Here is a 25,370-nt window from a genome sequence, read left to right on the forward strand (position 1 = left end):
GAAGAAACTTCCAGGGCTGATGATAATATTCTTTGTCTTCATTGGAATAGAGGTGGCCCGGGTATGTGTGTTTATCTCAACTCACTGAATGGTATCCAAAGGATGAAATGCTTTTCATTGGATATCATTTTGAACTAAAACTATAAACAAATTTTAATAATGAGAAGCATTGTGAAGTATGTGTATGGAAGTCTCTCACACTGAAATTTATCAAAAATAAAATAGACTGGTGGATATACAAATAATGGATGAAACAAGGAGAGCAAAAGTTAATTGTAGAATCTAGATGGCAGTTATTTGGGAGTTCATGGTAAAATTTTTTCTGCTTTTGACGTAATTGAGAATGTTAATATAAAATGTTGAAAACAAAGTCAATAAACATATATACATATACTGATATGTATTCATTGAATTGCTGGGATTAATAGATTAATTTTGATATTACTCATGCATGGAAAACAAATCTCTAAACAATTTGAGACTGTTATGACAATCAGTAGATAGAAACACTTATGTGCCAACAAAAATATATAAACACACTTATATTTATATGTATTTACATAGATAGATACAGATTGTAAAACCTACTAGAAAATTAAAGCAACATTGATAGAAGCACAATTACCATGGAAAACATTGGCGAATCTCTCATATCAGAAAGAAATGCTCAAAGAAAAATTTTATTTCAAATTTTTCTTGCATTCAAAGCCCTGTCACAACATATCTTCCCTTCAGAATTATAGTCTTATAATTTGCAAACCACTTGCATTGGAATCACTTGGAATAATTTTCTAAATATTTGATTCCGTGACCAACTCTTTTAGTCTCTAAGCAGTTGTGTCTGGAAATCTCGGTCAAGAAATGCTTATATCCCTAGAGCTTAGAACATAGCCTATGTTCAATAAAGAAATAAAATTCCCTATACTTATGAATTCAGGATTTTGGTTGAGAAGCAGTGCCACCAACTGTCAGTTTAGCTCATTTACCAGTCAGTCGATGACTGCATTCATATCTCTGGTATGGAAAAGTTGGAGGGGGTGTGGTGGCAGATGAGAATAGTAAGAAGAGAAACCATTGATTAATACAGGGGCGCTTAGTAGAAAGATTTCTCTCCTTGGAGTGGTCCCTGACCACTGTGTGACAGCACCTGCTTATGGGAAGTAGTTAGACTAATGAGAGGAATTAAATTGCTGTGTTCAATTACTACCCTGTGTAATTAGGAAGACACTCTCCTCCACTCAGCTAAGTGTCCTCTCTGAGACCGAAATTTCACAGTACATCCCTGCTGAAGGATTGGGCTGTCTTAAACCTATTAGGCTGCTATAACTAAGCACCTTGAGTGGGTCATTTAAAAACAACAGAATTTATTTCCGATAGTTTTGGAGACTGGAAGTCTGAAATCAGGGTGCCAGTGTCATTAGGTTTTCTGAGGGACCTCTTCTGCTTTGCAGAGCATCACCTACTGCTCGTTACACTGTCACACGTCAGAGAGAAAGCTCTCTGGGGGCGTTTTTTATAAGTGCACTGATCCCATTCGAGAGTATTCCACCCTCAAGACCTAATTATTCCTGAAAGCCTCCATCTCCTGATACCATTGGGGGTTACAATGTTAACATCAGAATTGAAGCAACACAAATATTCAGTACATATCGGAGAGGGAGAGGAGAAAAATCCAAGGAAGAAGAGGGAGGGTGGAAAGAAGGAAGGAAGGGACTTTGAAAGTGAACGAATGAATGCTTCAAATGCAAGAATGCATAAGTATTGTTCTAGGATGTCCAGGTTAATTGACCAGCTTGGGCATCTGTGCTACTACCAGAAAATCCAGTTTTTCCAGAGAGTTGTATGAGGTCACACTTGCCCTGTTCTTCACAGCCATGAGAGGCGCTAAGCACCTTGTGCAGAGTGAATACTTACCTGGAACAGATTCCTACACACATCCTGTGACAAAGGATTAACTCACTACCTCAGTCTTGGGTCACAAACTGGCCGCCCAGTGGACCAAATCCCACTCTCAGAAGCAGTTCATTTGACAGCACACATTTCATGGCTAACAATATCCATTTTGTACCCAGCCTGATACAAACCTCTGTGTTACGTGTCTAGTGGTGCTTGGTTTAACTGAAGAAGTACCATGCTTTGACTACCAATTATGAGTCTCTGAAACTGACATTTTCAGGAGATACACAGCCAGTACTCAGAACCCAGCACTATTTCCCTCTTTCCACACGGATTCACGCCAAGAGCCGGGCAGCTTTTCCATTTAATCTCCTGACACAAAAAGTCACGACGAAATCGTTTTTTAAACAGTAGAACTACAACGCCATGCAGCATGTACCACACTCACTTCTGAGAGGTGGTATCTTCCATGACAACAGTGTCCTCAGGCACCCTGCTGCAGTGTTGGCAGTGGGGTCTCCCAGTCAGTGACTCAAGCCAAAGTCAATATCTTGGCATCTCATCTCACTAGAGAAGACGATCTCTGCCTGGGTTGCCTACAATCCACATGGATGCAAACAATTATCTCTAATATCAAGCTCTGGAGTGACTTATTAGCACATCTAATAACATTTTTTTTCAGATTTATGGTTTCATGGGCCCGTGAGTCTTTGATATACGGGCCAATACAGAGTTGGCAGATTTGTAAAAATAACTTGCCAAGTTAGTGCATTTAAAAAAATTCTATGATCATCATTTGGTGAGGATGGCTATAAAAATGTCTGTGATGAGTATCTTCTGAAGAAACTGTTCAGTGCTACTGCATGTATACCCTCAGTGTAAATTCCTAGAATTAGAATTTTGGATTTTTATGACTATTGTGAATGAAATATTTCTATTGTATGTTCTAGCTTATCATTATTGCTATAATGCAGTTATGCAATTATTGATTTGTTTTCCCTTTAGATTGTAACTGGTTCCCTTTCTAACAAGTTAATAATGCAATGGTTTTGAGCTAAAAGCCTCTACTGAATTTACAAAGCCTCCCAGACACACCAAAGCAAGTCTTTTGAGAGAATGAGTTCGATCTCGGTATTTATTGTTTTCTTTTTTAGAGTCATTTATTACAATTACCTAATCTGTGGTCTCCTCTGGTTGGGAAAGATGAACAATGATGTGCAGAGTTAAGCAAAGATTAATAAATGCATGTTTTTCTTTCTGACAGTTCTCAGGTAAAGCTTAAATTACTCTGTCACACAGCTGAAAGTGTGGGTAATATCATTTATTCATGTCTATTAGTGTGAATATTTTTCTCAATTTTCCAGTTTCTATGAGCAGTAATTTTTTTCCAACACAGTCCAATCAATGTTTAACTCTTTCTACCGAAGCAGAATGCCTAACCTCTTATCACACATGAGGTTCCCATCCAGCGAAGATCCTTTCAGCCCTCCCTCCGGCCCCCATCTGCCCCTTCTATCTAGGACCAGCTTCCCACAATGTGTACTCCCCGGTCTACCTCTAGGACAGAAAATAGAACAAGTATATTAAAATATATAGTGTGGACTTTGTAACAAAAATGATGAATGATTCTGTATAGCAGGTTATGTCAGTAGACTAGTAAAGACAAAGAGCAAAGAGGAAAAATTCCTAAGAGGACAAAGGTTTAACAAATATTTTAAAACAAAGAGTCCTTTCCAGTAGCAGAACCAAGGAAGACAGACTTAACTGTAAGCACGGTAGGCTAGAGATTTCAGGCATTAAATAAAGGGCACCACAAAGGTCACTATTCTAAATGGCAAAGCCAGCACACTTATTCTTAGTGTTTTCTTAGGCATTTACTGCCCTCCCTCTGCTGAATTTATTTTCCCTGTGGACTGGCCTTTAAGAAAATTAATCTTTGAATTTACATACACTTTGTATAAACCACTACTTGAGGATAGGCATTTGGCCCAGGAATGAAGACACCAGTTATGATGCACTTATTTCACATTGCAGCACCTGGATTTAATTGTTGGCTCTGGCTCCTGATCCCAACCTCCTGCTAATGCAGACCATGTGAGGCAGCAAGACATGACTCAGGTAGTCAGTTTCCCGAAACCCATATCAGAGAGTTGGATTGAGTTCCTGGCTCTGGACTTTGTTGTGGGCATTTGGGGAGTGAACCAGAGGATGGGAGCTCTCTGCAACTCTGTGCCTCTCAAAGCAAACAAACAAAAGAAAACCACTAGTTGGGTTTTTATGATACATGAACATCATGAAACTAGTTGCAAGTACGTTTTGCTTTCAAATAATTTTGGAGGCAATACTGTAACAGGCCACAAGATGGAGCTATTCCTTCATACAAACATTCTTAAAGCTGTGCACTGTCCTCGAATTCTGCTGTGACCAATAAATTAGTCATTAGCTGTTGGTGACTATTTAACCTTAAAGTCATTAAAATTAAGTAAAATGAAAATTGTAATACCTCAGTAACATCAACCACATATTAAAAATTCAACAGACATGGGGATAGTGGCTACTCTATGGGACAGTGCACAATACATTCCCATTCACCAAAATGTACCATTAATTTTTAAATAGCTTTTTCCCATTAAAACATAGTTCAGGCTAGAAAGAAAGAAAGATAGAAGGAAGAAGAGTGAGAGGGAGGGAGCAGTGGAGGGAAGAAGGGAATATCATTATGTTTTTAGACTTGTATCTACAAGTCATATTGAATCTTAAAAATTAACTAAAATTAAAATAAAAATGAAATAAAACATAGTGGAGGCTTTAAAGAGAATTGATTCATTCCCAAACCTGTAACACTGAAAAAGTAGAAAGATTTTATATGTGAAGTAATAAAATACTGGTTATTTGAATTCTGATATAAATATATAATGGAATATAACATAGCTTTGAAAGCCAATATTTTCTTAGAACGTGGGGGAATGCTCATGGTATATTTAAGACCAGAAAAAGAAGCAAAATCCCAAATATATATGCTTCAGACATGAACATGGAAGTGTATGATATAATTCTAACTTTGACAATTTTATACTAGTCCCATTGTTTTAGTTTGCTTTCTTTGCTATAACAAAATACTTGAGGCTAAGTTATAAAGAAATCGATTTTTTTAGCTTGTGGCTCTGGAGGTGGGGAAATTCAAGATGAGGCATCCACATTGGTGAGTGTCTCATGCAGCTCTGTAACATGGAGGATGGTGTCACAGGCTGGCTGTGTGTGTGAGAGGGGCGAGCTGCCAGTGTGGAAGGGGCAAACATGACATGGTCTTGCTTTATAACCACCTGCTGTCATGGTGACTAATCCAGTCCTAAGAAACATAACACACTCCCTGGAGATGAGCACAATCCCTTCTGAGGATGACGCCCCATGACCTAATGCCTTGGCTACTGGGCCCCGCTTCTTAAGGTTCCACTATCTCTCAACATTCTTACATTGGAGCTCAAACTTCTTGTACAAGAACCTTTGGATTACAAACCATAGCACACGTGTACATAGTTTGCATAGAAAGAAAGGGATGGTAATATCACCAATGGTTAACTGTGCATGGTGAATTGCAGATGACTTTATTGCCTTCTTTGAACGTTCAATTATTTACAGCCTTTCAAAGATCACACACACACACACACACACACACACACATCAATAAAGGTTATGCCATAAAAGTGTTGTAAAACTTTTTGAACTTGAGCAAGAGCTACAGTGAGTTTTGGAAGATTCTGGTAATTCACTTCTTAAAAAACTTCAAAGTAAAATATGCTCAGATGTATAAACCATCTGTATAGCTCCAGTCATGAATGCAGTTTTCAGAATCCGAAATTTGTAGTCTGTTGCTCAGGCTTAGAGGGCAGCTGAACGGCTGCTGGATTCTCCCTGTAGTGCTAGAACAAGTTAACACCTGAAACCTGGGTTACATTCTGTTCTCCAATATTAGGGGGAAAAATTCACAGAGCATTTTACATTGTTCTAAATCTTCTAAATGCAGGTCTCTTCTGTGCACCTATTGTCACTCTTTAACCCACAACACTCCTTTCTCTGTGGCTTTTCCAGAAATTGGTTAATATTCCTGAAGAACCCAGTACTTGGCTTAGGAAAGGAAGTTTGGACTTAATTGGACTCACTTCTGTCTCCACTGCCTGCCTTCAGGCAGATTGAGGGAAGCCCCAGACAGAGGAGGCAGCTTGCTCTGGTAGAGCTGGTAAACTTGGCTGACTTCTGAGCCTTACCAACTTCTGGCCGTAAGCCTTATGCTCTCTGAGTTTCAGTTTTCTGACCTCTGAAATGAGGAAAACATAGGGGCTTGTTATGAAATTGCAACAGGTAATGTCACATGTCTGACTCATGGAAGAAACTTAGGTATTAGCTACCATGCAGTGGTTTGTTCAACTGTAATAAATTCCCCTTTTTCCTGCTTTCATTAAATATTTTGAGCACCTACTCTGTTACTGATATGTAGTACCACTTGCTGGAGTAAAAGAGGGTATCAATGCCAGCCCTCATGAATGTCTGCATCTAGACCTGGGAGAGAGAAAACAGGGACTGAGACAGGCCTGTAGAATGAAGTTTCATGCTGATCTGCTGAGGTGGTCAGGCCGTGTGTAATGTTTGTGTAGCTGGAGGTGAGGTGTCAGAGGCTTTGCCTTACCCTAGAGTCTTTATTTCTGTCTTCCCCTTTTGGATTACCCTAAAAATTCCTCAAATAGAGTGTGTTTTACAGCTCTCAATTGTAATACAGTCTTAGTTCAACTCACACCTCGGTACAATGGCATGACTACTGATGGGGAAATGAATGGTTTTTGTAACTGAAATGAGAAGGAAGATTGTGACAGGTGGGATTAAAAAAATTTCATGGGAGCTAACAATTGCCCTAACTATGCATATACCAGTTGCCTACCTCCCACACGATAGTGTCTGGTTTTGATACCCACCTCAGGCTCCTGATCCTGGGAGGCAGCACTGGTGGCTCAAGTAATGGGTCCCTGACACTCATGTGGGAGACCTGGAGTGAGATCCTAGCTCCTGGCTTCAGTCTTGTGCCAGCCCCGCCCTAAGAGTGATTTGGGGAGTGAACCAGCAGATGACTGCTCTTTCTGGCTGGCTGGCTGGCTGGTTGTCTCTCTCTCTCTCTCAATAATAATAATAATAATAATAATAATAATAATAAATGCCTCCTCAGGCAGCTAAGATTAGAAGAGTACCTACAAGAAATAGAAGACCTGGAAATTTATTCTTCTGAATACTATTTATACATATATAAATGAAAAATTTTTGTATATCCTCAGTTTTGAGTTCAATCTTTGTACATTTGAGAAGGCCTGGGTGGGCAGGAAGTGAATTCAGAACCTAGGAATTCTGGTAACTCTGTGGAGAAACTAAAGAGCTTGAAGACATATAGGTACAATGCCTCATTTTCCTCTTCAAAGGAAAAAGGAGAACTTCACACACACTGAGATTTGTATTAAAGGGAAGAGACCAGAGGGAATGCAAAAATCTCCTTTCAATTGCCATAAAACCACAATATTCTCTCTTCCCATATCATACAACACCAACTGAACAAGAATTGAGTCAATGAAAATTTAAGATTCAAGTTAGAAGTGTGAACCAAGATTAATAGATTGGGTCAAATATTTTTCTCCTCTCCTCTTCTCTATACTATGCATGAGCGAGTGAGTGAGTGAGTGAGTGTGTGTGTGTGTGTGTGTGTGTTTGGTGCAGGATGGGTGCAGTGGTTGATATGAGGGTATTCAAGAACAAGAATAAGCTAATTCAGTTAGAACTGTTGGAAAAAAATAAATTTGATTTTCAGAACTTTGTTGTTTTTGTTTGCTTTTTCTTCTTTTACACTATTTTCCTCTGTATGTTTAAAATATAACACACAGTGAATACATGTTCAATAGTAATATATGGTTACATTTTTAGTCATATAAAACTATAACTACCTGGTCTTTTTCTATCATTTAAGCTTTTACTTCAAGTTATTTTTTAGGAACAAAATGATGTGTTAATATTTACAAATGCTTTCAAATGCTTTTTGGTCACCTAATGTATACAGATGCAGCATTTTGTTAGCTGTCAACAAATCCTGGCATAGATCACTTGCATGAATACTGATCTGACTTCTGCTAAAACAAACAAATAAAAAAACCCCAAACAACAGAAAGACAGCTTGGCTACATAATCTCAAATTGGGCACATAATACATGTCTTCTGGTAGGAGTGGCTGATGGTCTTTATTCCTTTTGTCAACCTCTGAAACTCTAGTGCACATAAACAAGAGAACACACACACACACAGCCACACACATGCATACACAAACTACTAAGAAAACCTGTTGATCAAACAGAAGAGGGATTGTAAATTTCCTGCAGCAACGGTGATCATTACTTTAATAGCGTTAGCGGTATCCCTAATGGAAGAAATCTAGAAAAGGATGTATAAATATAGGATTTCAAGAGCCTGAGGTAGGTGATTTTAATAGAATTCTAGAACAGCAGGGACCTGATGGACTTGGGAAGCTTGTGATACTAACAACAGTGAATTCCAGAGCTAGTGGGTGAAGGGTCTTAAGTGATCCTTTAGGAACAATAATTTAGCTTTGACAAGTAAGCTATTTTGATTGGTTCAGAGTTTTACCCTCCGGAAGCTACAAACACAGGAAAATATCACTGGTCCAAGTATTGCTTAATACTGTGTTGCTGTTTTCAGCTCTTGTTATTGTTAAAGGCAATTCTCAGAAAAAGGTAAAATCAAGATTCATGCAATATAAGCCTCCCTGCATACACTTGTCTGTCTATCCTATCCTAATAGTAAGGAGACTACCACCTGCCTCTTTATGAATGGAACTCTATAAAGCTACCCCTTTAAGGTAAAGATTGGCTGCCAAGATACTTCTGGTTTCTAGAAAGAGAAAACACAACCCATATTAGCTGACACAGTAACTGGCCATGTAACTAAAAGATCTAGGGATTAGGGTGACCTTCAGAAGTAGTTTGATCAGGATTCTGTCTTTATTTTTATTTGATTTTCTTGATTCTGACCTTTTTAGTATGTTAGCTTCATCCTTCAGTTGCCTTTACAAAGTGAGTAGTAAAAGTCACTGGCACAACATCTTGTTCACAATTATGGGAAAACACTGAATGTATCTCTGTGTCGGGGGAATTCAAGTGCCGACTTAGTTATTTAGGATCTTCTGAAGCTAGGATGTATCATTACCACCCATATAACAAAGTAGCTACACAAAGAACAGAAATAAATGAATATTCAGTATATAATGAAAATGACAGTGAAAGGAGGGGAAAAGGGAAGGGAAGTTTTAGAAGCCTGAAATGTGAGAGATAAAGGATAAAGAGGACGCAGGGACTAACAGTGACTGCACAATTCAGCTGAAGACTGGCACCTGTGTGTCTTCCTCTGAATATGGCAATGTCAACACAACACAATATACTGACCCTGTTGTTCCATACCCAACACGCTTGCTTCCTACTATACTTACAAGTCCTATTTAAGTTATTTTTTTCCTTAACTATTATTATAAAATAATATTGTAGGGGCTGGCACCATGGCTCACTTGGTTAATCCTCCGCCTGCGGTGCCAGCATCCCATATTGGCATGGGGTTCTAGTCCCAGTTGCTCCTCTTCCAGTCCAGCTCTCTACTGTGGCCCAGGAGTGCTGTGGAGGATGGCCCAGGTCCTTGGGCCCTGCACCTCCTGGGAGACCAGGAGAAACACCTGGCTCCTGGCTTCGGATCGGTGTAGCTCCTGCCATAGCGGCCATTTGGGGAGTGAACCAACGGAGGGAAGAGTTTTCTCTCAGTATCTCTCTCTCTCTCACTAACTCTGTCAAATAACAAAAAATTAAAAAATATATTATAAAATATTATTGTAAAGAAAAAAAATTCCTGGCCAGCGCCGCAGCTCAATAGGATAATCCTCTGCCTGCGGTGCTGGCACCCCAGGTTCTAGTCCCGGTTGGGGCTCCGGATTCTGTCCTGGTTGTCCCTCTTCCAGTCCAGCTCTCTGCTGTGGCCCGGGAGTGCAGTGGAGGATGGCCCAGGTCCCTGGGTCCTGCACCCACATGGGGAGACCAGGAGGAAGCACCTGGTTCCTGGCTTTGGATCAGCGTGGTGCGCCGGCTACAGCCCACCGGCCGCAGCGGCCATTTGAGGGTGAACCAATGGTAAAGGAAGATCTTTCTCCCTGTCTCTCTCTCTCTCACTGTCCACTCTGCCTGTCAAAAAAAATAAAATAAAAAATAAAGAAAAAAATCCTTAATTAATGAATTTACACTAAAAACTGGGTGCTCTTTAGGTCCTACCACAGGCCTAGGTACTTTCAGAATGAAGCTTATAGTTCTGAGGTGCTTGATTCTTGAAATGTTTATAAAATACACAAGCAAGGCATGCATATTTTGTCTAGCCATTGATACACTGGTTAAGATGTCTACACCCTGCCGGCGACGCGGCTCTCTAGGCTAATCCTCTGCCTGCGAAGCCAGCACCCCAGGTTCTAGTCCCGCTCTCTGCTGTGGCCCCGGGAGGGCAGTGGAGGATGGCCCAAGTGCTTGGGCCCTGCACCTGCATGGGAGACCAGGAGGAAGCACCTGGCTCCTGGCTTCGGATCGGTGCAGCACGCCAGCCGTAGTGGCCATTTGTGGGGTGAACCAACGGAAGGAAGACCTTTCTCTCTGTCCCTCTCTCTCACTGTATAACTCTATCTGTGTATATATATATATATATATATATGAAAAAAATGAATAAAAAAAAAAGATGTCTATGCCCTATACCAGAGTGCCTAGGTTCAAGTTATGGCTATGCTCCAAATTCTAATGTCCTGCTACTGTGCACCCTGAGAGAAAGCAGGTGATGGCTCAGGTAGTTGGATTCTTACCTCCCACGTGGGAGAAGTGGACCGAATTACTGGCTCCCAGCTTAGGCTATAGGACAGGCCCAGCTGTTGTAGGGAGTGAACCAGTGAATGAAGGCTCTCTCACTTTCTCTCGCTGTCTCTGCCTCTTGTTCTCTGAGTCTCTGTACCATTCAAAAAATAAAAAATGAATTTTAAAAATACCCAAATGAATGTTTGGTAAATGAATGATCAAAGAAATTTTTAAAAATGTAGAGGAGACTATATTCACTATTTTTTTAAAAGATGTATTTATTTTCCTTGAAAGTCTAGAGTTACACAGAGAGAGGAGAGGCAGAGAGAGAGAGAGAGAAAGAGAGAGAGAGGTCTTCCATCTGATGGTTCACTCTCCATTTGGCTGCAACAGCCACAGCTGGGCCAATCCAAAGCAGGAGCCAGGAGCTTCTTCCAGGTCTCCCATGTGGGTGCAGGGATCCAAGGACTTGGGCCATTTTCAACTGCTTTCTCAGGCCATAGCAGAGAGCTGGATCAGAAGTGGAGCAGCCGGGTCTTGAACTGGCGCCCATATGGAATGCCAGCACTTCAGGCCAGGGCGTGAACCCGCTGCACCATAGTGCCAGCCCCTATATTCACTCTTATTGCTGTTTGTACAACTTAAAGACAGTTTTTCAAAAGAGATTTAAAACTTTCTACTGGTTTTCAGCTTCTTGGAAACCTTAAAAGGCCTTTGTGCCTTTGAAGTCTAATGGAAAAAAAAAAAAATAACAAGAAAGGCATAGGCATTTGGAGCCCTGTGCAGTGAATATATTTGAGAGACTTTAGACAAATCACTTCATCTCCCTGAACCAGCTTCCATCTCCCAAATGACTGATGTGGTTTTATTTCAAATATTACACAATCTTCGGCTTCTTAGGCCACATGGAATTGCATTAGGGCACATTTTTCCTAGGCAGATGTCATCTGTTTCATTGTACCTTTCCCAGGTGAAACTCCACCAAGCACTGGAGAGATAGCTTTGCTGTCAGTGAATGTTGCCATGGGAAACAGGGAACCATACTCAGAGAGTCTCCAGGTTTTATCATCAGTTCAGGTTTGTTTATGGAAAGGTGTATTATTGTAATGAGCTCTTATGCATGCAAACTGAAAAACTGGGTACAACATTCTGGTTAACTAGAGACTCCTCTGATCCTTAACAGTCTTGTTTATGGCTACACTCGGAGATTTTCAGGGCCCAAATATTTCATTGCCTCTCAGAGGGACTGTTTTAGCTATCTATTGCTGAGTATTAAACTGCTGCAAGCTTAATAGCATAGAAAAACAGTGGTTTATTTTTGTCATCTTTTATAGTTCTGAGAGCTGACCAGGCTCACACAGGTGATTCTTGCTTCAGGGATTGGAGTCATTTTAAAGACATTTTATTTTTTCAAAAATTTGTATTTATTTATTAGAGAGAGAGAGAGAGAGGGACACAAACAGAGACAGAGCAACATTCCCACATGCTGGTTCACCCTCCAAATGTCTGCAGTGGCCAGGGACTAGCTGGGCCACAGGTGGGAGCCAGGAACTCGGACCATGTGGGTAGCAGTAACCCAGTTCTTGAGCCATCATTGCAGCATCCAAAGCCACATTAGCAGCAAGCTGGATTGAAATACTTAGAAGCTGGAAGTGCTGGAACCCTCAGGAATCTCTGCAGTTTCTCTCTAGGACGGCATCTGGAAGGTAGCCCACTTCTTATACGAAAGCTCTGGCCTGCAAAAGCAGGTGTCCCTAGAGAGAGTCTAATAAGTTGGAAGTGTCACTTCCACTGCATTCTAATATTTTCGAACTGAGTTATTTAAGGCCATACTCTAGAGAGGGAAATTAAGCTTCATTTATTGATGACTGGTGTTATAGTCTGGATGTTTCTCTTTGGAAATTCCTGTATGGAATGTTGGGATGTGGGGCGTAACTGGAGGTGTTTAGGCCATGCAGGCTCTTCCTTCATGAATGGAACTGTGCTGCTATCCAAAGGGCTTCTGGGAGTGGGTTAACTATCTTCTGCTTTTCTGCCATGTGAAGACAAAGTGCTCCTCTGAGACAGATGCAACAGTCAAAGCGCCATCCTGGAAGCAGGATGCAGGCCTCACTAGATGATTGACCTTGCTGATGATTTTGAATGTCTCAGCCTCCTGAACATTCATGAGAATTAAGTACCAGGGACATTAGTAATAGGAAAAAAATCCCTGTAAGGGGGAGGGGATAAGACATGCAAGAGCACATCACAGAAAATAAAATGGGTGGTTCATGAAAGGCTGCCAAGAAGTGAAATCCACAGAATGCCAGTGTGGCATTCTTGAGTTGCAGTTCCCTATGTGCCACCAGCATCCACACTGACCGTGGTTGGCAGGTCACTCCTACTCTGGGTCCTCTGTGTCCTCATTTTTAAAATAGGATATCTGAACTGATAATTTCTAAGATCCCCTCTGGCTCTGACATTCTGCAATCCCATTATTATTGCTTTAAGTTCTGAAACATTTCCTTAACAGGCAAGAAATTAAAAGTCTTAACCCTTGGCTATTAATATCATCTGTGCCAACAGTTAATCGGTCGAGATGAATCACTGATGATGGAAGACACCATGGCCAGGATGTCAGCAGAGGTGACAGCCACTTCTACTTCAGATGACAATGGGAAGAAATAGCTGGCATATTTTATATAATTCAGATTAGATGGGAAAAAAAAGGAATTACTTTTGTGGGCCTTCATTGGAAAAATATAGTAAAAAATAAATTTTTGTATTCAGATAAACCCTCCCATGTTGATTATAGTTAAGTTGAAATATAATTTATGAGCAGTGGTTAGTGCTTAGACTAGCAAAAGGAGAACCCTGGGACATGACGAGTCTTTGATCAGCAATGCCTGCCAGGTTAATGATTGTGGAGTGAGCTAAATCTAGACAAAAATTTGTATTTCATTGAGAGTCCATGCTTTGTCTATAACATAACCTTCTGAGCAGTCAATTTGTTATCTTCCAACTTTCTTGCTCCTCTTCAAATCAAAGGTCGGTGATGGATATGCAAACCCTGTCCTGTCTAGTCGAGTTTCCATGACTTTACTTCCCACTCTACAAAGTCCTGTTATCTCCATTTACAGTTTGATTTCATTATATGATTGTGATTTGTGACATTTCATGTTTTTTAAAAGTTTTTTTTTTTTTTAATTTGAGAGGCAGAGTCACAGAAAGAGGTAGAGACAGAGAAACAAATCTTCCATCTGATGGTTCACACCCCAAATGGCAGCCAATGACTGGAGCTGTGACGATTCAAAGCCAGTAGCCAGGAGCTTCTTCTTGGTCTCCCACATGGATGCTGGGACCCAAGCACTTGGGCCATCTTCCACTGGTTTCCCAGGCCATCAGCAGGGAGCTGGGCAAGAAGTGGAGCATCTAGGACTTGAAATGGTGCCCATATGGGATACCCATGCTGCAGGCAGAGGCTTAGCCTACTATTCCACAGTGTGGGCTCTGACATTTATTTCGAACCAACTCTATTATATAAGATTAAATATAATTTTATATAAATCTCTGTATGCACATGAGAGCCATGATCCTGTCATTTTCTGAAAATTGTCTTTTAAGAACTTGGTGTAAAATAATGATTAGGGGACTGGCACCCCACTGCTATCCCACTTCTGTACCCTTGTCCAAAGCTTACTATTCCCCTTTTATATTTAAGGCTCCGTAATTTTCCCTAAGTGATATTTATTGATTATCTGGTCCTTGATTTCTGTGCTCAGGAGTCAGAAATGACAAAACCTGCTCTTTCCTCAGATCATCCTTACTACCCACCCTTCAGTGTACCACTCAGAAACATGAGCCACAGCAAACGTATGAATAAACACATTGAGTATGAATAAACATATTGAAATTCTCTGAGCTGGAAAAGTGTTGTATGGACCTATTGGTATTATAAGGTCCAATTTTCATTGTTCTTCTGATTCAGTGGGTGGCTTCCTTCTTGCCTCTGAAGAACAATAACAACAACAACAACAACAAAATGCAGCATATCCGGGGAATACTGCAAGCTTTTTCAGTTAGGGGGACAAAACTGAGAAAGGACAAGGTTACCTGTAGTGGGAGAGTGGGGGATACTGGTTACAAAGGCTTTGTTGCTTTTAAAGCCAAGTCAGTCAGACCACCAGAGACATTCTTTTAATTGAATGAAATCAGATTTAAAAAATGAATGCAGTGAAGGAAGGCAACCAAAAGAAGTATATGATGCTGGCCAAGAGTAAGAAAGGAAATATTTTTATAAGGTTTCGGTTCTTCTGGAGTTTTTTGCAGAGGGCATTGTTTCTGCATTACATGCTATTACTAATTAAGTGTTGGCATGATGGGGAAGAGGCTTAGCAATTGGGTATCCCCAGTAATAGGAATAGGTCAAGAGGCATCTTAAGCAGGAAAGTAGTTGCCACTCAATTTGGCATTAGAGACTTCTCAGAGTCTGTGAGTGCTTCAAAGAGATCAACCTGAATACTAATGCATACCAATTCATAGTTCCTTTCCCAAGGTGACAGCTCCAAATGGCTATGTTGGCCTTGTTCCCTTGGCAGGGCTTGAAAGATTCCTAAGGAACAAAAAGCTTTCACAAAAGGTTGGAGCTTGTTGAGTTGCAGAAGGTGAGCAACATCCTCTGCAAAACATGCAGGTTTCTCTGAAATGGTTGTGTTTTTATAAGCAAATTGTACATTTTTATACATTTTTGTCAGACACTGAATTTCTCAGAAGATGGGAAGTATAGGCAGCCTGGGGATACAGTTATAGCTGGAGGAGGTGGAGCTGCATTTGTAGGACGGGGTCTTTCTGTTTGCCAAATCTTGAGATGTTCTGACCTGCAAGTTTAAGTACCTGTCTTGGAGGTTAACAGTAGGCTGCAGAGAAGTCACCCACGAGAAGTACAAACTCAGCATTCATCCCTGAGGTGTGTGAGGGAGAAGAGTTTTGGACTGGGCTGTCAGCCAGATGCCAGTGAAATTGTGCACTCATAATTTGTTTGAGCTCTTTAAATGTACCAAGTGGAGTTGGTCTTCAACTGCCTCGGGGAAGCATCTCAGTGATGTCAGATAAATTCCATTTTGAATAAGTAATTCCTAGGCCATCGTCTCTATACACCCAGTGCCGTGGTGTGTAATCTGTCTTGGTTTGATTTCCACAAGAAGTAATAAGATCATAACAATGAATACTTGTTTTGATTTGCAAGATTCTGCTCTTGAGTCTTAACTTTTTTACTAATCCTTTTGTGAGATTTCACTTTATACCTTAGTCACAGACTGATGTTAAATTGCCTACCGCAAGCAAGGGACGTGTGGGAAGGGGAGCTGATGGACATTTTGTCTGCTTGCCTCCCTGCTGCTGGCAATGTTATCAGCATAAATCAACCCCTGTTTCCTCATCTTTTCCAGTATAAATTTTTCTTTGATTCCATTTAAAATAACAAACAATAAATAACAAGTTAGACCCCAAGAAAGGAAAAGAATAGAAATAATATGGGAAGATGAGATGACAATGAAATAGAGAATAAAAGCATACTAGAGGAAATCATCAAACCCAAAGACCATAATTTGAAAAAGTTGATTCAAGGCACCAGTGCTGTAGTGTAGCGGGTAAAACCGCCACCTGCAGTGCTGGCATCCCATGTGGGTGCATGTTCGAGTCCTGGCCGCTCCACTTCTGATCCAGCTCTCTGCTATGGTCTGGGAAAGCGATGGAAAATGGCCCAAGTCCTTGGGACTCTTCACCTGAATAGGAGACCTGGAAGAAGTTCCTGGCTCCCGGTTTTGGATCCACCCAGCTCTGGCCGTTGTGGCCATTTGGGGAGTGAACCAGATCTCTCTGCCTCTGCTTCTCTGTAACTGTGCCTTTCAAATAAGTAAATAAATCTTTTAAAAAAAGTAAAACAGACATACCTCTAGAAAGCCTGATTAAGAATAAAAAGGAAAAATCCCAAGTTATTAAGATCAAGCATGAAAGAGAAGGTGTCTATTTTGCCAATTTGTTTTTATACCAAGTCATGTCTTTTCTATGTGTACAGTGTCAAGAATGAACATGAGATAATTTTCAACTTTCTTGTTGAGTATAACCATGTGTAATGCAATGTAGGCTTAACCACCATCTTGATGTTTGGACTTTGACCTCCACAGATGGAAGTTCAAATATTTGTGGAACATCTGCTCTGTGTCACACGGTGTGTTAACTGGATCTGGTTGTTCCACGTTTAATAATATAGACAGTGCCTGCTCACATCCATCTTACAGTTTAGCTCTGAACTAGTCAGTGATATAGACCAATTCTGACTGCCAGAGCTTAAATGAATATACTACCCCTCTGAACAAACATGAGCATCTTTTCCATCACTCACCCTCCCACCTGGCCCTCTCAAGGAGGTTTTTCTCTTTTCCATATTTGTACTTTTCTTACACTATTTACTCCCTGTATTTAAAATACTTCCCATTTCCCACCGGAAATCAATCCAAACATCTACAACCAACTCATATTCGGCAAAGGAGCTAAAACCAACCCCTGGAACAAGACAGCCTCTTCAACAAATGGTGCTGGGAAAACTGGATGTCCACATGTCGAAGTATGAAGCAAGACCCCTATTTTATGCCATAAACAAAAATCCACTCAACATGGGTTAAAGATCTAAATCTACACCACAACACCAGAAAATTAATTGAGAGCATAGGGGAAACCCTTCAAGACATTGGAACGGGCAAAGAATTCCTGGAAAAGACTCCAGAGGCACAGGTAGTCAAAGCCAAAATGAACAAATTGATTACCTCAAATTGAGAAGTTTCTTTACAGCAAAAGAAACAGGAAAGTGAAGAGGCAACCAACAGAATGGGAGAAATTATTTGCAAACTACACAACTGATAAAAGATTAATAACCAGAATCTATACAATGATCAAGAAACTCCACAGTAACAAAACAAACAACCCAATAAAAAGATGGGCCAAAGACCTTAACAGACATTTTTCAAAAGAGGAAATCCAAATGGCCAGCAGACACATGCAAAAATGCTCAGGATCTCTAGCTGTCAGAGAAATGCAAATCAAAACCACAATGAGGTTTCACCTCACCCCAGTTAGAGTGGCCCTCATACAGAAATCAACAAACAACAAATGCTAGAGAGGATGTGGGGAAAAAGGGCACCCTAACCCACTGTTGGTGGGAATGTAAACTGGTAAAGCCACTGTGGAAAACAGTATGGAGATACCTCAAAAACCTGAATATAAACCTACCATATGACCCAGCCATTCCACCACTGGGAATTTACCCAAGGGAAATGAAATCAGTAAACAAAAGAACTATATGCACCTCTATGTTTACTGCAGCTCAATTCACAATAGCTAAGATATGGAAGCAACCTAAATGTCCATCAACCGAAGACTGGATAAAGAAATTGTGGAATATGTACACTATGGAATACCACACATCAGTAAAAAAGGATGAAATCCAGTCCTTTGCAACAAAATGGAGCAAGCTGGAAAACCTCAGTCCCAAAAAGATGAACACCATATGTTCTCCCTGATTTGGGAGAATTAAATTGCAGCTGAAATGAAAGCTATAGAAGTGAAATTGTCACTTTTAGAGCCAATGTCTTCAAGAATCCTTGACCTGATTGTTGAGAGACAGTTAACTATTGTTACTTTTTACTGTGTATATCCTTTTTGTTTTGTTTTGTCTGTTTTTTCCTCTGTTTTCTTTCTTTCTCTCTCATCTCTCTACTTCACACTATATGCAAAAGTCTATGTAATAGAGTTAATTATATGTATTTTAAGGCAATTGGAAAAAGATCTCAGTTAAAAATAAGAGAGGGAATGAGAGATGGAGGAGATAGTCTAAAACTGTGAAACAGTATAGTTATGCACACAGGAATATAGACTTAACTCTCAGGGTACAGCCTAAGAACTAATCACGGGGCTCTGAAACCATAAGAATTGGTGGTATAAACACCACCTTCACTGTTAAAATAATCATATTAAATGTTAAAGGCAACAGATAGACCAGTCTAAGTTTAAAAGGAACGATATAAATAACATCAAGTACCCGGTAAAAATAATAGAATTAAAAAGGAAGGAGGGACCAACATGGGAAGCAGTCTGCACAGTAGACTCCTAGAATGACTTTCTCAGTAAATAACACTCTGACCTCAGAAGCAACCCTTAAGGCTTCCTGGTCAGCCTGAAAGTGCTGAGAGAGCATCTCAGGCATGGAAAGACAAGACTCTGTGACTAAAAATATCCTACATGGAGGATCTTTGTGAGACCTCAGAGGAAAGGAAGGGTCATCAAAGGAGACACTCTTCTCTGAAGGGAGAGGAGAACACCCTCTTTGCTTATGGCCGTGCCCAAATAACAACGGAGTCTATGGTCACAGAAGGCTTCCATAGCCTTGGCAGACCATGACAAGAGGCTCAAATGATCACTGATGTCATAAAAAAAAGAGTGTTAATTGTTAAAGGAACAACAGTAGGGGGCCGGTGCCGTGGCTCACTTGGCTAATCCTCTGCCTGCAGCGCCGGAATCCGATATGGGCGCTGGGCTCTAGTCCCACTTGCTCCTCTTCCAATCCAGCTCTCTGCTGTGACCCAGGAGTGCAGTGGAGGATGGCCTAAGTGATTGGGCCCTGCACCCACATAGGGAGACCAGGAGGAAGCACCTGGATCCTGGCTTTGGATCGGTGTAGTGTGCCGGCCATAGCGGCCATATGGGGGGTGAACCAATGGAAGGAAGACCTTTCTCTCTGACTCTCTCTCTCTCAGTGTCTATAACTCTACCTTTCAAATAAATTTTTTAAAAAAGGAACAACAGTAGTCACTGTGCACTTGCTCCCCAGGTAAGACCTCTGTCCCTATTGAATTGTAATATGAGAATCGACTGCAAATTCTCTCCCCAAACTCTGCTCTATATGCTTTTGTGTGGGCATGGGAGCAGATTGTTGAAATCTATGACTAGCATAGAGTTGGTCTTCTGTATATAGTCATACTAAAAATGATCCATAATGAAGAAGGAAATGGGAGAGGGAGTGGGAAGTAGGATGGAAGTGGGGTGGGGGGCATGGGGGAAAGAACCACTATATTCTTAAAGTTGTATCTATGTAAAAATGCATTCATTAAATTAAAAAAGACAGTATTTAAATAAAAAAAATACTCCCTGTTTCCTTTCCATACATGTGAACCCAACCTGCCCTCTAGAATCTGACTCAAGATTTATTTCTCACATCAGTGAAGCTCCTCATCTCTAAGGATATGCGTGTTTCCTGTTGGTCCATGGATGCACCTCACATTTATCTCCAACTCTTGCTGCCTCCACTGTGCAGTTCCCCCCTCACTCCTTTTTCAGGGAGATGCTATTTTTCCAATTGATTAGGTCATGGCAATAGAACTGCTGTGCTGATGGAGCAGTTGCTGTAAAGGAGTACTGCCCCAGACAGCACTGCTGCCTCTTTCTATCATGAACCCAGAGAGTCATGAGAACCAAAGCAAGTTCTGGTGATTGGAGGTTGGAGTAGAGAAGGATCTCAGCCCAACCAGCTCAGAGAAAAGATTTTCAATACAGCCCAGCTGAGAAACTCAAACTCCTTCACTGGAATGTGGGGCAAAAGCTAACTTTAGTAATTTATATCATCTAAGCTAAAATGCCATGCATTACAAAACACACCATGTCTACACTTTGGGAAAAGTAATCGCTATTTAATGATTATATTAAAAAACAAAGTATGTAGATAACAATACACATACATCCATACACTTACATACCATTTTCTTCTTCAGTAATGAGCCTGGATTTTAACTATCTTTTGAATATCTTTTAGAGCAATTATGATATCATCACAGTGACAAATTACTTTTTTACAAACTATGCTTATGATCTTGATCTATTCAGTTTCTTCAAGTCTGAGGCCAGTTGAAGAATATCAGGTTTTCATTTGCATTTAACATTTGGTTAACCTTGTTTCTTTGGCTAAGCTTGTTTATTCCTAATAAGTCATGCATCTCTCAATATTTAGTCAAGGATTTCAATTGAAAAAGGAATCATGTTTGTGTGACAGACTTTCATGGGCCACTAATCAATCACAACTTCCCTACATGAAATTCTTGAATACTCTGTGAAGTAATCCACCATATTTAGCATTTCATACTGCCTGGTGTTAACAGGCAACCTTTTGTAAAATCATGATTTTTTTTTTGCTACAGAGATTTTAGTGTAGTCTTTTAAAAACAATGGAAGTCACAATTAAGGATGCATAACAAGTTTAAAAAAAAGCTACTATTGCAAATGTCTCAAATGATTGAATAAAAAGCTGCTACCTATTGTTAAGTTTATACATGACTGATTATTACATCACGAGTTTTCTGTCAAATTTCTTTTATTAGTTATGAAATATATTTGAAATGTACAAAATTATTTAATCAGTACAAATTTTATCCATTTATTAAAATATCACAGGTACCCCACAAATATACAGTTATTAAGTTAATCAAAAGTCTAGAAAAATCTTAAAGGGGTTGAAAATGCTAATTAACATGATTTGATAATTACACATTGTATACATGTATTGAACTGTCACTCTGTACTCCATATTAAGAGATTTATTTGACAGAGTTACAAAGAGAGGAGAGACACAGAGAGAGGGATCATTGCTGGTTCACTCACCAAATGGCTACAACAGCCAAGGCTAGGAAGCACCAGGAGCCAGGAGCTTCTTCTGGGTCTCTCACATGGATGCAGGTGCCCAAGCACCTGGACCATCTGCTGCTGCTTTCCCAGGCACATTAGGATGGAAAGTGGAGCAGCCAGTACACAAATGCGTACCCTTACGACATGATGGCCTCACATACAGTGGCTTAACTTACTACACCACAACACTGGCCCCAAAGTGTATGATTTTTAAAAATGCATGAATAAAGAGAAAATGCAACACAACTTTAAGGCAAAACATTTATAAATTGAAAAATAAGTATCAGGATAAAGAACTAATGAAAACATGATATTATTTTCCCTTTTTTGTTGATCCTTCTGTTAAGAACTTATGGAGAGGTGAGGGCATTTGCCTCAGTGGTTAAGATGCTATTTGGTTATGTGTATTCCCTGACAGACTGCCTGAGTTCGAGTCCTGGCTCCACTGCTGATTCCAGCATTCTACTAATGATCACCATGGGAAGCAACAGAGGGATACTAAAGTACTTGGGTTCCTGCCACTCACATGAGAGATTCAAACTGAGTTTTGGGCTCCTGCTTTGTCCTTGTCCAGTAAAGCTATTGTAGGTATTTGGGGAGTGAACCGTGGATGGAAGTTATCTCTCTCTCTTTCTCTGTCTCTGCTTTTAAAAGAAAAATGAATATAAATAAGTAAATAACAAAATGTTAAAAACATATAGATAAATGCTCATCAAACATGGACTTGGTCTTTCTGGGTCCTCTAGACATATATCATTATAAACACAACCATTCCATCAATATTTTCAATATGCAGAAATGAATTCTTTCTCTGTCACTCTGTCTTTTGAATAAATATATAAATAAATAAATCATTTTCAGAAATCCAAGGAAAATAGATATGGAGACTATTTCCCATGCACAATGTACAGGACCATGAAAATACTTCTGTTTTTAAGTTATGAAGATAGGAAATACAAAGGTTTTCCCATTGATGTAATTTCATTTTCTGGTTTACACTGAAAATTTCAAGCATGTACAAAAACAGAAAAATTAATGTTATAAATCACATGTTATAACTATATTAAATTATAAATAAAGCAGGCAAAGAAGATTTAAAGATAGACTTTGTCCTTGGTAGTGGGTCAGTCTTTATATAAAATTACTATAGGTTCAGTATTTTTATTTATATAAACAAAATCCCAATAAAAGAAAAAAAAGCCCTATTGCTAAATATGTTTGGATTTTGTCATTTGTAAAGAGTCCTAAATGATAGGAAATAAAGCAGGACATAAAATACTGGTCACAAATATGCTGAGGTAGAGTTTTGTGATTTCACACAAAAGCCAAGTTCATCATGCAACACAGAGTTTGAGAGCTGAGGGGGTTTCAGTCAACTGGTTTCCTCAAAAACTGTTGCTTACTCTCTCTCCTTAAAGCAGGGGAAGGGACAGACTCTGAAATAACCCCACACTTCTAATCAAGGGAGCACACACAGCCCTCAGGCAGATGGTATTTCAAATTTGGCAAAGGCTAAGAGAGAGTTTCCCGGAGTTAGAGTTACAAGCTGCCAGCTGCTCGTTTTGCCAGTTTATTCTAGATACTGCTGTTGCTGCCTCCATGCCAAAGCAACGCCAGATCTAACAGAGACTACAAAACCAACACTTAGCTTTTCAATTCAGGTTCTAAGCAGCAAATGAAAAATATCCAGGGAAACAAAGAGAGTCATTGAGTGGAATACTCCAATACTTGGTTAGGGTAAAAAAAAAATCATATAGATGTAATTTCTTTTATTCAAAAGGGAATAAAAAGCATGGGCAATCTAGACTTTGATTCCTATAAATATGTTGTGTCAAGCAAAAAGAAGTGTGTAGATATTAGGAACAAAGAGCATGTGAAAAATACACATGAAAAATTGATGCTCAGGAAGCAGAAGACAGCTTGCAAAAATTTCTTTATATTCTCAAAAGAATAAGATCTATCAATGAACAGAATCCTGAAGGTGGAAGATAACAGAATAATTTCAGGAAAAGGTTATGATGATATCTATTTTTTTCTTTTCTTATGCTGAAGCTCATTCATCTAGCCTTATGCCTTCACGAGAGTAGTCCCAGGAGGCTCTTATGCAGATAGGGCTTTATGTTAAAGTTTTATTACTCTTGGACTACTTGTTCTGCTCTCCTTCTTCTGTTTTCTTCTCTAGTTATACTAGTTATAAGTCTTCTGGTCTATGTAGTCTGTATTACTTATGTGCCATCTTTTTACTAAGAATGAAGAAAAACAAACAAAAAATTATCACAGATGTGAAACTAAAGAAGCACTAACCCCTGAGGTGAAAAAGAAGCAAAATCATTAACTTTGAGAACAGACTTGGGAAATACTTGAAACTTCACAGAGAAGAACTAAAATAATAAATAATTTACTAAAAACAAAAATAAAGGGCTATCTGAATTCTGGTAAAAAGGTCAGATGTTCTACAAAAAGGAGGAAACTAAGTTATTTTTACTTTTTTTCCACTAAAAATATGTTAGAGTCCAGAAAGCAAGATATACTGACACAAAAAGCTGGAGTGTGATGTCTATTTTATAACCAGCAAAGATAGCACCTTTAGATTGAAATAACAGGATGAAAGAATTGGTATTTGTAGCACTCCTATATGCTTTCCATAAATATATACTTGAATTAATAAAGCAGTTCACTTTTTGCTTAATCCAAGTTAATATTCAATTTCCTCAATTTCTTCCTAATGACTTACTTTGTTCCAGGATTTTTCCTGTATTGTTGATTCACAATACTGTGCTAGAACATGACTTTTTGCTTTAGTCTATTAGCCTTGGGTTTAATTTGTTGTGCAGTAATAGATTACTATTATGATTGTGTGCCTCCAAATCAGGTGGTATGCTCCCTTCACTCTGTTGTACCCCTTTCTAAGGGTTAATTTACCTCTTCTCTGTGTATTGATTCAATCAACTGCATGATTTGGACATCTTAATTTTATTTGTGAGTCTTTGTGTTTTACAGTCTCTGAGTTGTGAACTTGGAGGCTGTTACCAAAAGCTCAATTCCTGTCATCAGTGCTGAATCAAAATAATGAGGACAAAGTTTGAAGAAAAAGAAAAGAAAACGTTTACTCCATTGATGGAGAAGGGTAATGGCAGATTTTGGTGTCTCTAGAATTACCATCCTGCTTAGTGGGGATGATCGGGGGTTTTTATTGATGGTGTAAAGAAGGGAGTTGGTTTTGTAGAAAACATGGGAGGAACAAAAAGTCTTGTAAAACACCATATACCAGAATTTGTAAGAGTAATCTATGGAACTTTGCTGCCTTACAAAAGCTCAGCAACTTTTATATAATCTTGTACCTGCTTACAAGGCTATCATTTTATCAAGGCAATTTCCCAAGACTACAATTTTGTTATGAATGATGGCACCCACACGTCTCACAAATTCTCTCTCCCTATTCTGAGAGGTAAGGTCACATCAATGGTTTTCCTGAAACAGCAAAGTGAATTAGTTAGGAGAGACTTGTCATTCTTACACAGGGTGAACACTGGAGAAGTCCTGAAAACAATCAGAAGATCTTGCTGAATTTCTCAAATTAGGTTAGAACTCTGCCCTAGGAATAAGTGAAAATTGACATTGGTACTAACCACATACTGAACCATAAGCACATTTCTGGGTCGATAGGAAAAACCTAGACCTCTAATTTTGTATTTTTCAGGAATTTCCCCACTCATAGCCTGAATATTAGTGCAGTAACCCATTTCACAAGTATATGCCAATAGAATCATAGGGCAGGGAAGAGTTTGGTTGCATCACCATTAACCAGTGCCATTAGTACTAGGGTGTCTCATTACTCAGTTACTAACTCTT

At 39.6% G+C, this 25,370-nt stretch overlaps 1 long non-coding RNA gene across 1 annotated transcript in view; it reads right to left on the bottom strand.

Moving 5' to 3' along the window:
• The window catches only part of LOC149128047 (uncharacterized), a 93,093-nt gene that overhangs the window by 43,923 nt on the left and 23,800 nt on the right, over positions 1–25,370 (bottom strand). The gene's annotated exons all lie outside the window — the stretch shown is intronic.

The sequence above is a fragment of the Oryctolagus cuniculus genome, chromosome 2 (genome assembly GCF_051225735.1).
Source record: "Oryctolagus cuniculus isolate XC-2025 breed Fujian yellow rabbit chromosome 2, ASM5122573v1, whole genome shotgun sequence".
Lineage (NCBI taxonomy): Eukaryota > Metazoa > Chordata > Mammalia > Lagomorpha > Leporidae > Oryctolagus > Oryctolagus cuniculus.